We start from the raw sequence: 14116 nt of genomic DNA on the forward strand, positions 1-14116 counted from the left end.
TACATGAAGTGTAAAAGAGAGGCAAGAGTGGATATTGGACCACTGGAAAATGATGCTGGAGAGGTAGTAATGGGGGACCATGAAATGGTGGATGAACTGAATAAGTATTTTGCATCAATCTTCATGGTGGAAGTTCCAGGTGTTGGAGGCATGAAGTGTGTGAAGTTACCACAACTAGAGAGAAGGTTCTTGAGGAACTGGAAGGTCTGAAGGCACCTGGACCAGATGGTGTACACCCCAGAGTTCTTAAGGAGGTGGCTGAAGAGATCATGGAGGTGTTAGTAATAATCTTTAAAGAATCACTAAATTCTGGAATGGTTCCAGAAGACTGGAAAATTGCAAATGTCACTGAACTCTTCAAGAAGGGAAAGAGACAGAAGAAAGTAAACTATAGGCCAGTTAGTCTGACCTCCAAGATGTTGGAGTCGATTATTAAGGATGTGATCTCAGGGTACTTGGAGGCACATGATAAAATAGGCCAAAGTCAGCATGGTTTCAACAAGGGAAAATCTTGCCTGACAAATCTGTTGGGATTCTTTGAAGAAATAACAAGTAGGATAGATAAAGGAGAATTGTTTGATGTTGTATACTTGGATTTTCAGAAGTCCTTTGACAAGGTGGCACACATGAGACTGCTTAACAAGCTACGAGGAAGTTGTATTACAAGAAAGTTTCTAGCATGGATAAAGCAGTGGCTGATTGGCAAGAGGCAAAGAGTGGAAATGAAGGGAGCCTTTTCTGGCTGGCTGCCAATGACTAGTGGTGTTCTACAGGGTCTGTGTTGGGACTGATTCTCTTTATGTTATTACGTCAATGATTTGGATGATGCAATTGAATGCATTGTAAAAAGCCTTTCACTGTACTTTTGCAATGTTTGGGGACATACAACAAGGTGAAGGATGCTAAATAAATGCAATATATTGCGGCCTCCCTAATTTAGACAAAAAGCATTGTACTGTACAGACGTTGCCAATGTACACAGGGTATCCAGCTGCCACTGCTGAGTTTCTGTAGCATTGCATGTCCTGGGATCATTGTGAAGACACTCTTCAATCTGTAAGAAGTTCTCCAGACTTGGTGACTTCTGAGATGACTGGCCCAAAAAAGAGCCTGAGCTCTTTACAAAGCAAATGGAAATATTTGTTTCCAGATGATAATCTTTGATCTTTGACTATTTCAGAGGCTCAGTAATCTCAAGGTCGTTTCTGTTAATCTGTATTCTTGATTTTGCAGAGTTTGATGGAAGTTTTTGATTTTGTTTTACATTTTAGTCTTAACATTTTTTTATAAAGGTGTATCAGGTTTTAGCCTTACTGGACCAGAATGTTGAATCATTGGACAGCTGTCTAGTTGAAGGAAGATTTGAAACTATTTACATGGTCACTGATGTCTTTGATTAGAACAACATATCTGAGAACATTAACAGGGCTGGAATTGGTTATGTTGTAGCATAAACAGACATTTTTTCCCATACAATTCTTGCCAGTGCAGATATCCTGCAAAAGCTTCCTCCTGTTCTATTACCCTGACCTATTTTCCTTCAAGTGTATTAACAAGACTTTTGGCCTCAACTCATCCCTGTGGTAGCCGTGCGTTGAGTTCTCCAGAATTCCTAAGGGTACTCTTACATTCCCTGGTATACTTTCTCCATGCCTTATCCACACACGAACCCTGTGTTGACTTCCAGTACGGTAATGCGTGGATTTATAAAATTGTCACCTTTCCTTTAAAGCCTCTGGTTTTGCTCCTTCCACCATCTTGCTAACCCTCTGAAGTCATTCAGATCTTGGCGACTGGTTTTGATTTCTGGCCTCTTCATTCTATTCACTGGTGACCAAGCCTGCAGATGCTTGGATAACAAATTTAGGCAATTGCCTCCCTCCCTTTTCTTTCCTCCTTCCCACTGCTTAACTGCTCCCATTTTCTGGTGTCTGAAAACCCAGTTGGTTGGGAAAGAAGTGGAGGTGGTGTGAATTCATTTCTTCCCCCATCCTGCCCTTTCGGAAATCTGTCTAATGGTTTATCATCACTGATGTACAGTTGTGAAATTTTAAATACACGAAAGTCTGCAGGTGCTGGAAATCCGGAGCAAAGCACACAGAATGCTGTAGGAACTCAGCAGGCCAGGCAGCATCTATGGAAGAGAACAACAGTCGACATTTCGGGCTGAGACCCATCTTCAGGACTGAAAAGGAAGGGGGAAGAAGTCAGAATAAAAAGGTGTGGGGAGAGGCCAGCTGGAAGGAGATGGGTGAAGCCAGGTAGAGAGGAAAGGTGAAGAGCTGGGGAGGAAGGAACCTGATGGGAGGTTTGTTGTTTGGTGGCAGCGGTACATTGTAATAGAAATAAAAAGACTATAAATTACAATAAGAAATGCTAACACAACAAGGGCAAAATGCTGATGTAGTGTTCGTGGGTTCATGGACCATTCGGATGGAAGAGGGGAGAAGCTGTTCTTAAGACATTGAGTGTGTGTCTTTAGCCCTCAGAGGACATGCTGTGGATAGTGAGGGCTCTTAATAATGGAAGCTGCCTTTCTGAGGCACCACCTTTTTAGATAGATAGACATACTTTATTGATCCCGAGGGAAATTGGGTTTCGTTACAGTTGCACCAACCAAGAATAGAGTATAAATATAGCAATATAAAACCATAAATAATTAAATAGTAATATGTAAATTATGCCAGGAAATAATTCCAGGACCAGCCTACTGGCTCAGGGTGAGAGACCCTCCAAGGGAGGAGTTGTAAGGTTTGATGGCCGTAGGCAGGAATGACTTCCTATGACGCTCAGTGTTGCATTTTGGTGGAATGAGTCTCTGGCTGAATGTGCTCCTGTGCTCAACCAGTACATTATGTAGTGGATGGGAGACATTGTCCAAGATGGCATGCAACTTGGACAGCATTCTCTTTAGACACCACCGTCAGAGAGTCCAGTTCCATCCCCACAACATCACTGGCCTTACGAATGAGTTTGTTGATTCTGTTGGTGTCTGCTACCCTCAGCCTGCTGCCCCAGCACACAGCAGATGTTTTTGGTGGTGGTGAAGCTAGTGCCCATGATGGAGTTGGCTAAGATTACAAGCCTTCGCAGCTTTTTCCAATCCTGTGCATTGGCCCCTCCATACCAGACAGTGGTGCAACCAGTCAGATTGCTCTCTATGGCAGATCTGTAGAAATTGTGGTAGAGTCTTTGGTGACATACACAATCTTCTCAAGCTCCTAGTGAAATGTAGCCAACTGTGTGCCCTCTTCTTAATTGCACCAATATGTTGGTCCCAGAATAGATTTTCAGAGATGTTGAGACCCAGGAACTCTCGGGTTGCAAACAAGGGATCACCTCCTCCATCTTCCTCTAATCTGGCAACCACATCTTAATTGGAGGGTAGAATGCAAGGGAATGTGAATGGATAGGGAGTTGTTTGGTATGTGACCAATATATCACCCTTCTCTCTCTCTCTCTGTTGATTCAATGGTTGTAACTAAGTATTTTTGAAACAAAGGTTTGTGTTAGAGATTGTTGAGTAATTTGAATCCACCTTTATCTTATCAGGTGCGAAGTTAAGTTCTTTAAAGTTTAATGACTCTAAGATATCCCAGTGTAGACAATCTTATCAGTTATTTTCACTATTTTGAGTTTGCAGTAGGGTAGTGAATCAGGTTTAATATCACCAGCATATGTTGTGAAATCTGTTGAATTTGCAGAGGCAGCACATTGCCACGCAGAATAAAGAAAAATAAACTGTATATTATTATCATTAATAATTTAAGATTATATTTTTCTGAGCTTAAGCTGGTAAAATCTGAGGTGCAGGCATAGCCAAGCATATGCATTTGTCAATTGCTAGGAGCTTTCAGACTATTCTAGAGGTGTTTAGTATTGTGGCTTTCTGGAGATTTACATAGATATTGCTGTGTAGCCCTAATTGTTTAATGCTATTGTGTAGTGTCTTTGGGGTGACACCAGTTGTAGATATTGCTATTGGGGCAATGTATACTATGTTCATGCTCCATAGTCTTTCAATTTCCCCTTTCAAATCAGCACATTTCTGGTGAGATCAGAGAAGGGAAGATTTAATATTCCATGTGATCCGTCAGAACTAAATCTTCAATGTAATTTGAGCGATTAGTTTAATCTTTCACTTGTGCATTAAAACACACAGATTAAATCAGTGAGGGGGCAGCCTGTAAGTGTTGTGCACTTCCAGTGCCAACATGGCAGGCCCACAACTTACTGACCCTAAGCCTAACCATGCGTCTCTGGAACGTGGGAGGAAACCGGAGCATCTGGAGGAAACCCATGCAGTCACGAGGAGAACATACAAGCTCCTTACAGACTGCGCAGGGAATAGAATCCTGAGTGATGGTTGCTGGCACTGTGAAGCAGTTACATTAACTGCTTCTCTTCTTTCTTGTACTTAGAGTAGGAAATGTACATGACTTTGAGGATAAAATTCTCATGGGCTGCAACTGGGTAAATAGAAAAGAGAAGTTTTCTTTTGGCAGAGAAATCGGTCAATAGAAACTAATGATTTATGTCACTTGGTAGCAGGATTATAGGGATGTTGAGAAAACAATAATTCATGCAACTCGTGCTGGACTCACTGCCTGAAGTAATGATGAAACACAGCAACCACATTTCTGAATTGTTGAAGTGGTTCACAATATTTCAACACTGGGAGATGCCGAGCAATGTGGGAAATTGTCAAGATTATATTCCACTTCCTCTCTTTCTCTTTTCCTATTCCCCATTCTGGTCTCTATCCCTTGTCCTCGTCTCCCTGTCACCTCCTGCTGGTGCCCCCTCTCCCTCCTTCCCTTTCTCCTGTGGCCCACTTTCCCCTCCTATCAGGTTCCTTCTCTTTTCCCACCCACCTGTCTTCACCTACTACCCAGCTAGCCTCCTTCCCATCCCCCACCATTTTATTCTGGCATCTTCCCCTTTTCTTTCTAGCCCTGAAGGAGAGTCTCTGCCTGAAATGTCGACTGTTGATTCATTTCCATAGATGCTGCCTGGCCTGCTGAGTTCCTCCAGCGTTTTGTGTGTGTTGCTTTGCATTTCCAGCATCTGCAGAATCTCTTCTGTTTTATAATTGTCAAGATGTGCCCTGGTCACAAAAAAGCAGGAAAAATTCAACCTGGCTAATTACTACCTACTCAACCTACGTTCGGTCAATCACCAAAGGGATGGAAAGTTGTTGTTGGGCAGATGATACTTGCCCACCATAAATATGCTCACTGAAGGCTAGTTTGGGTTTTGGGTCAAGACAAGTCGCTTCCGGATCCTGTCACAGTTTTGAGCCAAGTATGAATCAAAGATTTTATTCCAGAGATGATTGTCAGGACAGTATTTGACATTGGTAAACTGAAGTCAAGTATTTGGAACTGTACTTAACATAAAGGACGCTGGTTGTGATTGCTGGTGGATGGTGTCCTGTCCTTGGCCCAGGCATCTTCAGCAGCTTCATTGGTGCCCTTCCTTTCATTATCTGGTCCGGAGTGGGGATGTTCGCTGATGATTGTACCATGCTCCATTCCATTTGCAACTCCAAGACTGAGTCAAGATTCACAACAAATAGCACACATGACTTCTGACGATGGTTGCATACCATCGCTGACTTAAAAGCCAAACATTGTGGTGCTGCGAACATTGTAGCCTCTCTCCCAGATGAGCTCAAACGCTTTCACGCCTGGTTTGATGTCGCTAACTCTGAGCCACCGAGGAAAGCCACCGCTATAACCTGTAACCTGGTCATCTCTGAGGCTGAGGTACGCGGATGTTTCCAACGTACGGACAGTTGCAAGTCTGTGGGACCGGACGGCATCCCAGGGCGAGTTCTCAGGTTGTGCACAGCACAACTGGGAGGTGTGTTTACTGAAATTTATAATCTCTCCCTCTCCCAGTGTAGAGTGCCCTCCTGCTTCAAGTTATCCACCATTGTCCCTGTACCAGAAAAGACCAAGGTAACTTGCCTGAACAACTGGCTTCCTGTCGCACTCATCTCAACAATATTCCACCGAGATGCAACACAGAGCGTCATAGGAAGTCATTCCTGCCCGTGGCCATCAAACTTTACAACTCCTTCCTTGGAGGGTCAGACATCCTGAGCCAATAGGCTGGTCCTGGACTTATTTCCTGGCATAATTTACATATTACTATTTAACTATTTATGGTTTTATTACTATTTAATTATTTATGGTGCAACTGTAATGAAAACCAATTTCCCCCGGGATCAATAAAGTATGACTAATAAGCAAATGTTTTGAGAGGCTGGTCAAGGACTACATCTGCAACATACTACCACCCAAACTGGACCCCCTACAATTCACCTACTAACATAACCGATCAACAGACAATGCAATAGCCACTGCTCTACAACTGTACTTACACATCTGGAGAAGAAGGATGCTTATGTGGGAATGTTGTTCTTGGACTACAGTTTAGCATTCAACACCATAGTTCCATCCAGGCTCGAGAGGCAGCTCAGAGACCTCGGCCTTGACCCTGCCTTGTACAGCTGGATGCTGGATTTCCTGTTAGATCACCAGCAGGTGGTAAGAGTGGGCACCTTCACCTCCACCCCTCTGTCTCTCAACATAGGAGCCCCTCAGGGCTGTGTACTAAGTCCCCTCCTTTACTCCCTGTATACCCATGACTGTGTCGCCACCCACAGCTCTAATCTGCTAATTAAATTTGTTGACAGCACTACATTGATTGGCCGAATCTCAAACAATAACGAGGTGGCCTACAGGGAAGAAATCATCTCTCTGACACAGTGGTGTCAAGAAAGCAACCTCTCCCTCAATGTCACAAAAACAAAGGAGCTGGTTGTGGATTACAGGAGGAATGGAGACGGGTAATCCCTATTGACATCAATGGATCTGGAGTTGAGAGGGTAAACAGCTTTAAATTCCTCGGCATCTACATCACCTAGGACCTTACGTAGTCTACACGCCAGCTGTGGTGAAAAAGGCTACCATCTTAGAGATGGTACTGCAGCACAAAAGCCAGGACCAACAGGCTCCAGGACAGCTTCTTCCACCAGGCCATCAGGCTGATTAACTCACGCTGATTTGAGTGTACTTCTATGTTACAATAACTGTTCTATTTATTACAAATTACTTTGCACATTTAGGCGGAGACGTAACGTAAAGATTTTTATTCACGTATGTGAAGGATGTAAGAAATAGTCATTTCACCAAATGAAGCAGGTAACAAGACAGTATTCACTCAAGGGCTAATGAATGGCAAAGTAATATTCTGCCGCTAATATGCCAGGCAGTGGCCATCTTTAATAGTCATGAGTGTAAAAGTCTTCCTTGGTGCCATTGAATGCCAAGTTATGTGCCAGTGATGACCTTGGCCTTGCTGCTGTCCAGAATCCCAACTGGACCCCCCACACTCATAGCTTCTAAAGTAGATAGGTTGAGACAGGCGTCTTGTTACCTGACATCTCAGAACTTTTCTACCGTCTGGAGGGCGGGGCATAAGTCAGTGTGAGGGGAGTATTTATTTTATGTAGCAACAGTCAGAGTAAGCCTTTCTTGACCCTCCAAGCCGCACTGCCCCAGCAATCCCACAACCCTGATTAACCCTAACCTAATCACAGGACAATTTGCAATGACCAATTAGCCCACACAGTCTTTGGACTGTGGGAGGGAACCAGAGCAAATGCGAAAACCCACACATTCCACAGGCAGAACGTAAAGAGACTCCTCACAAAATGGCACCAGGATTGAACTCCAAACTTCGGTACGTCCTGGGCTGTAATAGGATTGTGCTAACTGCGGCACTGGCACCCATAAATCCCAGGAATAATCCCCCCTGGAATGAGTGTTATTGCAGCCACATGAGGAAGATCAATACCATCCGGGACACAGCAGCTCTCTGGATTAGCAACCCCTCTTCACAGATGCCCGATGGGTGCGGTGTGTACCATCCACAAAATACTCTGCATTTACTTGGATTTGGACTTGATGAGATAAAGTCACATCTGCTTAAAATTAGTGACCCAGGACTTCCATGTGAGATCAGTCAAATTCAATTGGACCTCCCTCATGATGTGTCTTGGTAGCACATTAGGTGGTCTACATTGTGGTAAAGGTGAGATATTATTAAAGTGGCAGTATCCGCAATGGGAATGTCTTCTATTTTGTAGATACCCAGAGGTGCTGAAGGCTGATGCTCACCACAACTCCTTCCAGAATCGGAATCTGGTTTAATATCACTTGCATATGTTGTGAAATGCTTTTCTCCATTTCATATCCTGCCCATTGGTTTTGTGGGATCACTAAAAGATCCTGTGGTACCATTTTCCATAAAAGCAGGGCATATCTCTCTGGGAGCCAATTGTAATTCCGCAGACAAAACCTTAAACACTCTGGTCATTATAAAGCTGCTTCTTGGGATCTTGCTCTTCACTGATTTTGGCATATTGGATTGGAAATAACTTTGAAAGTGTGTGGCTCGAATGGTTGATGCTTGGATTAGGTTCTCTGATCTTGGCAATCCTCTTGCAAACGTTTCATCACCATACCAGGAGACACAATTACAAGTGAACAATTAAATCGAATTGTGATTTTAGAAATTTGTCACTATTGCTAATTATCTCCTTCCAACAAAGGTGTTTGAACCTTCTGAGGTGTCTGATCAATTACAATGTGCTTCCACCGTAAATCTCTATCTCAAAGGAACCATTTGTCAACCCAAACTGTTGAAGGTAGCAATGTCATTGTAACTATTGAAATTGTATTGAATCACCTACTGTTAACTTCTCTTAAAGGGTATAAAAATGTGATGTACCTTTTGGATTTGTGAACCTCTACCAAGAGTGTCACCAGAATGATGCCAGCTCGTCTATCACCACTCCCGCTGGCCCTTCCTCCTTCCCGTTCTCACACAGTCCACTCTCCTCTCCTATCAGAATCCTTCTCCTCCAGCCCCTTACCTTTTCTACCCACCTGGCTTCACCTACCACCTTCTAGCTTGTCCTCCTTTCTCTCTCTTCTTCCACCCCCCCCCCCCATTTTTATTCTGGCATCTTTCCCCTTTCCCAGTCCTGATGAAGATCTCGGCTTGAAATGTCAACCGTTTGTTTATTCATTTCCATATAGGTTGTCTGACTGCTGAGTTCCTCCAGTATCTTGTGAATGTTTGGATTCATTAAGTTGTCTCAAATGCCAGTGTGATAATTGGTTTATTATTGTCACGTGTACCCAGATACAGAGGAAAAACTTCGTTTTGCATGCTATCTATTCAGAAAATTTCAAACACAAGTATATCGAGGGCAAAGCAGTTACGGAGTGCAGAATATAGTGCTGTGGTGACAGAAAGTACTGTGTATGTAGGTGAAAATCTGTCCTGGTAACATTCAGCTGGGAATAATGTTGGTCAGGAATCTGGAGGGGAGGGGTGGATGCCCTCCTCTTTGAAATATTGTGAAGGTTTCGGTTTTGTGCACTTTTGGAGTCTCATTTGGTGCCACCACCAACAGAATAGCATTTCTGTTCTGTAAGGTCTAGAGCGTCAACTTGGACTTCACTCCTCTTTGCTACGGTTGTTGAATCCAGAGCCGCTTGCCTTGTGTGTGATAACTACCGTCTGATGCTGTTAATTTATATTGGATCTATTTTTCACCATAATATGTTTTAATGGTTGTTGGGTTAAGCTGCTCACTGGCTCTCCAAGGGCCCTGGCATCTTTTGAGTTAATTAGGAAACTGCAAGCTATTGGTTGTTTCAAGGAAAGAGCAAATGTGTGGGTGGTGGGGAAGGGGGTGTGGTGGTGTTGGTGAATATAGGGTGCGGTGTTGGTGGTGGGGAAGTTGAACTGCAGGTTTGGCTACATGAAAGAGACTGCTTTGATTACATAAATCAAACATCAGATCTGTGGAAGATCTGTACAACTAGGACTAAACATCGAGGGTTAAGGGTGAAAGGTGAATTGTTTAAGGGGAACTTGAGGGTGAGATGCTTCGCTCAGTGGGTGCTGAGAATGTGGAACGAGCTGCCGGCAGAAGTAGTGGATTTCATCATGAGAAATTTGGATGGGTACATGGATGGGAGGTGTAGGTGGGGGGCTGTGGTCCAGGTGGAGGTCGATGGGACTAGAGAGATTAATAGTTCAGCACAAACTAGATGGGCTGAAGGGCTTGCTTCTGTGCCATAGTGTTCTATAACTTGCACATTCTCACATCACATCAGAGAAGGAGGCAGTGGCAGGGTTAATGTTTGTGTCAATGCGGTGCACATGATTTGTCAGTGTCACTTCAGAATGGGGGAATGATGCATTTCCTTTGAGTTGAATTGCAAAACACCTTCCTGGACAGCAAGGGGTAGACTTTGCTCCGTTGCTGTGTGCAGTAAGCTTGTTCCTTTTGTGACAAAACCATTGTCACCACAGACTAGCTGTGTGTTGGGTGCCAGAATGGACATCTTGCACCATTACGGTTCATTCAGCTGGGCCTTTCCAATGTGATTGAACGTGGAGATTAGTCTCCTTTGGACAGTTGATGGTGTGCTGTTCGAATTTCTGGTTGAAGATAAAGATTAGCGTTATTTGTCACGTGTCCAATGAAACGTGTTTGCGATGTGCTCGGGGTAGCCTGTCAGTGTCGCCATGCCTCTGGCACCAACATAGCATGGCCACATCTCACTTCCTCTAACTGTATGTCTTTAGTAACACATACAAAATGCTGGAGGAGTTCGGCAGACCAGGAAGCATCTGTGGAAAGGAATGCTTCAGGCCCAGACCCTTCATTAGTTCTCATTGGAGCACCTGGAGGAAACCCACGTGGTCATGGGGAGAACGTACAAACTCCTTTCAGGAAGTGGTGGGAATCGAACCCCAAACAATAATCTCCTGACACTATAAACCGATTGCACTACCATTTCCCCCCCTCCCCCCAATGTTTGTAGTTCCTTGTTTCCCTTGGGATAATTGTTTTTATTTCATATTGGTCGTTAGACCAAAGGAAACCCCATGTCCCAGTTCTGCCAACGGCTCATGTCGGTTTGACCATTTTCTTGCCTGATGCTTTAATACTTGATTTCCCTTTTGAGGCAGATCTGTCCCACCATTCTCTTAAGGGCAGAATTCCAAAAATTCACAACCTCCTGAGACGAATTCCTGGTCATTCCCTCTCATTTTGTGATCCCTGATAAAACTAGGGAACTCTAGTTCAGAACCAGTTCCTGCCATCAGGCAGGAGGTACTGTAGCATTAGGACAAGGACTGTTAGGATGGGAGACACCTCCTTCCCCCAGACCATGAAACTACTGAACTCCCTGCCTCCACGTGTGAAACTCACTACAGGTGTCCCCCGCTTTTCGAACGTTCGCTTTACGAAACCTCACTGTTACGAAAGACCTACATTAGTACCGTTTTCGCTAACAGAAAGTGTTTTCACTGTTACGAAAAAAGCAGCGCGTGAAAAATGGCGACGTGCAGGAAAAAAAACAGCGTGTGCCCCAAGCAGCCAAGCTCCTCCCCTGGAACTGCATTCTAGCTGCCATTGCTTAAACATGTGCTTTATCTCGATTTATTTTGTGCATCCGTTAGCAAGATGAGTTCGATGGTATCGGAAAAGCCTAAAAGAGCTCGTAAGGGTGTTACACTTAGCGTAAAACTAGACATAATTAAGCGTTTTGGTCGTGGTGAATGAAGTAAGGACATTGTCCACGCGTTGAACTTGCCTGCATCCACCACTCGCACTATTTATACGTAGAGAGAAAAAACCTTGCAAGCTGCCGATGTTACTGTTGGTTCTGCTCGTAGCAAAGTGGTCTCTCTTACTCGGCATCCAGTAATGGATAAAATGGAAAGTCTATTGCTTGAGTGGATTGATGGGTGTACAAAACGTGGTGTTCCTTTAAGTTATCTTATACTTAAGGAGAAATCAGTCAGTCTTTTTAATAAGCTGAAACAGAAAGTACTGGCCGATGGTGATGAAAGTGTTGCGAAAGTGGAATTTAAAGGTAGTCACGGGTGGTTTGATCGGTTTCTGAGGCGAGGGCAGCTTCATAGTTTAACGTTTACTGGAGAGAGTGCTTTGGCTGATACTGAAGCTGCTGAAAAGTTCCCAGCAGAACTGAAGAAAATAATTACAGAAGGTGGTTGGTTATTCGTATAAGCAGGTGTTTAACTGTGATGAAACTGCAATTTATTGGAAAAAATTGCCAAGTAAGAAATTTATTTTGAAAGAAGAAAAGCAGGCTAAGGGACACAAGGCATCGAAGGACAGGTTTACCCTAATGCCTATTATTAACGCCACTGGTGATGCTGTCCTTAAGCCTCTACTAGTGTACCATTCAGAAAATCCGAGGGCACTTAAAGGCGTTGAAAAGAAAACACTTCCTGCCACCCCAACTTCTGACAGCTCAGCCTAACACACCATCCCGATTCCTGTAAGTGAAACTACACTGTACATACATTATTTCTACTTTATATAGGTTGTGTATTTTTGTGTTTGGTTTGATTTGGCAGCCTCATAGTTTAAAGGTTACTAGAGAGAGCGCCTGCGCCCACAGTGCTCCTGCCGAGAGCACATGCGTGCGATTTGCGCTGTGCTGGACAGTGCTTCAATGATTGCAAAAAGTATTTCTACTTTATATGGGCTGTGTATTTTTGTGTTACAGTATTTAGTATGATTTGTTATTTGGTAGCCTCCTAGCTTAAAGGTTACTGGAGAGAGTACTTCCGCCGACAGAGCTTGCGTGAGATTTTCACTGCGCTAGAAAGTGCTTCAGTGATTGCAGAAAAATATTTCTACTTTATGTAGGCTGTGCATTTATCATATCATTCCTGCTTTTACTATATGTTACTGTTATTTTAGATTTTATGTGTTATTTGGCATGATTTGGTAGGTTATTTTTTGGGTCTGGAAACGCTCAAAAAATTTGCCCATATTAATGGTAATTGCTTCTTCATTTTACCACATTTCGGCTTATGAACCGTTTCATTGGAACACTCTACCTTCGGATGGCGGGGAAACCTGTACTGTTATACTGTTTACTTTTAACTTGCATGTCACTTTATTTGTTAATCTATTTGTAGTAATGTTAGTTTGTGTGTCAAACAAGTGTCTTTCGTGATCATGACATCTGAACAGACACCAAGATGTTAGTGTACAAAGCACTGGTAATCCCAGTGCTCCTGTATGCATCAGAAACCTGGACAACATACTGACGCCATCTGAAGGCACTTGAAAAGTTCCATCAACATTGTCTTTGAAACATCTTAAATATCAGCTAGGAAGATAAAAGAACCAACGTCAGTGTGCTAAATGAAGCAAAAACAATAAGCATTGAAGCCTACGTCATCAAGAATCAACTGAGATGGAGCGGTCATGTTGTTCCGATGAAAGACGAACGTCTGCTGAAACAAATCTTCTACTCCCAGCTTAAAGAAGGCAAACGTAAAAGAGGCAGACAACAGAAGAGATTCAAAGATGTCTTAAAAGCCAACATGAAGAAATGTAACATCGACATCAACAATTGGGAAACCAATGCCAGGGACAGGAAACTCTGGCAAGCCATCATCTGAGAAGGAACAGCAACTTTCAAAGCCAACAGATGAGCAGAATTAGAAGAAAAGAAAGAAAATGGAAAGAGAGGCAGCAACAACCAAAGCCCGATCTGCCATCTGGAACTACCTGTCCTGAATGCAGAAGAACTTTCAATGCCAAGATTGGACTCATAAGCCACTTGAGAGCCCAAAAGTAGATCAACAGAACGAAGACCATCATCCTCGACCTCGAGGGGTAGCCATGACGATGGAGTTCGTGTGTGTGTGTGTACTGTGTTGTGCACGTTGGTCTGGAGGAATGTTGTTTTGTTTGGTGGTATATATGTGTATAGGTGAATGATAATAAAATGAATATTTATTCTGTGTTGAGGAACCTTTTTCCTCATCATCCAGCCTACCAAGCCTCATTAGAATCTTTTCATGTGAGTCCACCTGCCAGATTTTACCAATGCCAATGAATCTTAATCTAATCTGTTCAGTCCAAAAATCCATTCTAAACTTTCACCAAACTGGCTCCAATGAAAGTTTACAACTTTTTGATAAGGGTGTAAAATACTCTAGGTGTGGCCTTGCTAACAACCTGCATGGTTGT

The 14116-nt window shown here is 43.4% G+C and overlaps 1 protein-coding gene across 3 annotated transcripts in view; it reads left to right on the forward strand.

The window, feature by feature from the left end:
* Positions 1 to 14116, forward strand: part of e2f2 (E2F transcription factor 2) — an 85721-nt gene that overhangs the window by 14325 nt on the left and 57280 nt on the right. The window contains exon 1 of one of the 3 annotated variants that reach the window (XM_063033920.1): positions 12173 to 12404. The exons of the other annotated variants lie outside the window; for them this stretch is intronic. The gene's annotated coding sequence lies outside the window, so the exon portion shown is untranslated. Of the gene's footprint in view, positions 1 to 12172; positions 12405 to 14116 lie in introns of those variants that run through there. 3 annotated transcript variants of the gene reach the window in all.

Source organism: Mobula hypostoma, chromosome 26 (genome assembly GCF_963921235.1).
Source record: "Mobula hypostoma chromosome 26, sMobHyp1.1, whole genome shotgun sequence".
Lineage (NCBI taxonomy): Eukaryota > Metazoa > Chordata > Chondrichthyes > Myliobatiformes > Myliobatidae > Mobula > Mobula hypostoma.